Source organism: Pteropus vampyrus, unplaced genomic scaffold (genome assembly GCF_000151845.1).
Source record: "Pteropus vampyrus isolate Shadow unplaced genomic scaffold, Pvam_2.0 Scaffold17, whole genome shotgun sequence".
Lineage (NCBI taxonomy): Eukaryota > Metazoa > Chordata > Mammalia > Chiroptera > Pteropodidae > Pteropus > Pteropus vampyrus.
The window spans coordinates 11,988,987-11,992,374 of NW_011888798.1; the positions used below are offsets into that span (position 1 = coordinate 11,988,987).

At 37.5% G+C, this 3,388-nt stretch overlaps 1 protein-coding gene across 2 annotated transcripts in view; it reads left to right on the forward strand.

Annotated features, from left to right (window-relative positions):
• NCKAP5 (NCK associated protein 5) overlaps positions 1-3,388 on the forward strand; it is a 720,600-nt gene that overhangs the window by 669,940 nt on the left and 47,272 nt on the right. The window lies entirely within an intron of this gene.

Here is a 3,388-nt window from a genome sequence, read left to right on the forward strand (position 1 = left end):
TTGATTTAAATTTCCCTGAAACAAGCCTAGCAACATTGTCCTTCCTTATTATTTATTTTCACAATAAGTAGCAATATCCCAAGCTATCATTCAACATCATTGTTTTCTGATTCCATTAAATGGGAGCCAGAAATATGGTGAGGCTTGGTCAGGTAGGGGCAAGTTCCATTTTTAATTAGACCAGAAATTTTATTATAAATGAATAAATCAGCCTGCTCTTTAAGGAATTAAATTAGAAAAGGAGATAGCATCCTTTCTGTGGTATTGGCCAAGCTGGCTCTCTGTCTTGTTTAGGCAGAGAAAGTTCCCAATCAGCTTGCTTATCTGTTTCTGAACCCCCAGAATCATCATGAAGTGTTTCATTCCACCTTTGTCTTTTTTCACTTTTTAAAAACCTCCATCCCCTTTTTATCTTGCTTCATTTGGCCCTTTCTTTGCCGTAATGTGTCACTTCCACCCTTTTCATCCTGGTACATAACCCTCCCCAGGAAACCTCCAGATACCTTCCTGAGTTTGATTAGGATTCTGTGGAAGGTAAGGCTACAGAATCAATATTTTTAGAAAAGAATCAAAATTATGCTGACATTGTTCATTGCACCGCAGTGCTCACAAAATCTTTGAGATGTGCAGAAGGACTCAAATACTAACTTGAAGTAAGCAGTGATCTTCTTGGGCCATAACTTATTTAGTTTTCTTAAGCAAGTACTTCCTTTCTGTCTTTCAGCCTGTGTCAGCGAGCCAGATATTTTCTGGATCCTCTCACTCCCCACCAGCCTCATGTTCTATCACTGTGCACAAATGCTCTAGTGACTAGGATGTCAAGCTTCATGTTTCACTATTCAGCAGTCTCTGCTATTTGGATAGGTTCTCAGAGTTTTTCTCAGGTATCATTTTTCAAAATTTGATTTCATTGCTTTAATCACAGAAATCTCTCTCCTATCTCTGTGCCCCTGGCCCCACATAGGTTCGTCATTTTTACGGGTTTCTTGTTCATCCTTCCAGTCTTTCTTTGCGCAAACCAAACAAATGCAGATAAATATTTTCTATACGAAACGAAGCATACTGTATATACTGTTCTGCATCTTGTTTTGTTTTCTTCCACTTAATATATCCTGGAGGTCATTCCCCGTTAATATGTAAAAGTCGTCCTGGTTCTTTCGCACAGCTACATTGTGTGACATTGAGTCAGAGAGTGAGTGTATTTTCAGACGAGTCTTAGCGTTTTCACATTTACCTGAAGTTTTTCACACCCACTTGCAGTGATTGACATGTCTGGTCCCCCAAAGCCTTGCCAACAAATTTAAGATCAAACTTTTGTCTTCTGCCAATCTTACGTAGGAGAAATGATTTTCTAGCGTGGTTTGAATTTGATTTCTCTTATTAAGAATGAGATTGTTTAAATCTATTTAAATGTTATTTGTATTTCTATCTCGGTGAATAATCTGCTAGTGACCTTTACCCAATTTTTTATTGAGTTGTTAGTCTTTTTATCTCAGTTTCTAAGAGCTTTTTAAAATCTAAGGGAATTATTCCTTTGTTTTCGATACAAACTATAAATGTTCCCAGTTTTTCATTTGCTTTTGATGTCGCTTATGATTCTCTTTGCATTATAGAAGATTTTATTTTATTATGGTCAAACTCATCAACCTTTTGTTTTATGACAAACCCTTCCCCAAAGTAATAACAAAAAGTTATAAAAACAACCATTCCCCCTCAAAAAAAAAAAAAAAAACACCTCACGCTTCTTCTAGTACCCACGCAGTTTGAATTTTTGTCCTCACATATGGATCCAGCTTTTTATTTAACTTAACTATCCAGTTGTCCCAAGTCAGTTTTATTTTAAAGAGATAATTTAGCAAAAGGAAGATTGATCAGTTTTTTGTTTGTTCGTTTTTATAACTAGCTGTGAAGAAGACAGTTTGGTAAATGGGTAAAATGGAAAGATCCCAGTTTCTTCCATTGCAATATTTAACCGCCTAGTCTGAGCCTTTTATCCCCACAGTTGGGAGTTTGCTGTCACTCATTTCACCATTAGACCTACTTAATGAAAAATGATCATAAGACCCATGTCCAGGTACGGGAATGCCCTTTGTTTCCAAGGGCCTTCTGGGTGGTTCATGGAATGTGCTATCCTATTGCTCACTGATTTTTGGAGGGCTTTTATTGGAGACTTGAAGATGCGCAAGGAAATAACGTTAAGTGTGCAAGAGAAAGATCGTAGGCCATTCGTGCAGAGTGAAACCTCTCCTTAGGCCATTATTTTGAGTAGACTCAGTACTTGTTGGGTCTCACCGTGAATCATCACTAAGTTAAGTGCTGCGGGGAGTAGAGAGGAAGCATGAGACATGGCCCTGCACACACAGAGCTTACGATCTATTTGTAGAGAGAAGAAGTTAGAAACTTTAAAAGCACCTAATACTACCAGTAGCATGTAACTAAGTTCTCAAAAGTTGGCACAGAGACCTTCATCCCTACCCAGGAGTTATGGCCCCTCGTATAACTCCTTCTCTGCGACTTTAAGTCACAGACCTATGTTCCCATTTCAAATGGAGCAGATCATTTCAAAGTCAGAATTCTAGATGTAGGCTTATATCTCTCCTCTGTGATTCCTCTGTACCCTAGTCATACCAAGACCACCAAATTGCTATTTTCCTTGTCTGCCTTCCCTGCATGGTTTTTTTTTAATTCTTTTTTTTTCTTTTTCCTTTTTTTTTTTTTTTTTACTAGTTTCAAGTATACAATACATTGCTTAGACATTTATATAGTTTATAAAACAATTCCCCTAATTACTCCTTGTCTCCTCTGGTTTTCCACCTAGCCAATATATTAAGGCTAACTGCATTCCCTATGCAGTGCTCCGCATCCCCGTGACCATCTATCAATTACTAATTTGTGCTTCTTTAACCCTTCACCCCATTCTCTCAGCCCCCTAGCCCCCCTCCCCTCTGTCTGGCACCAAATTGCCCTCTATATTTGTGAGTCTGTTTTTGATTAGTTTGTTCTTTTCGTTCCTTAAATTCCACATATAAGTGAAATCATACGGTATTTTTCTTTCTCTGTCTGACCTATTTCACTCAGCATAATAACCTCTAGGTCCATACATGTTGTTGCAAATGGTAGGATTTCATTTTTTTAATGGCTGAGTGATATTCCATTGTATATGTGAATCATAACTTCTTTATCCAGTTGTTTGTTGATGGGTATTAAGGTTGCTTCCATATCTTGGCTGTTGCAAATTGTGCTGCCATGAATATTGGGGTGCATAGATCTTTACGAATTATTGTTTTGGTTTTCCTTGGATTAATACCAGAAGTGCAATTGCTGGATAAAAAGGTATATCCTTTTTTTTTTTTTTTTTTTTTGAGGAACTTCCAGACTGTTTCCATAG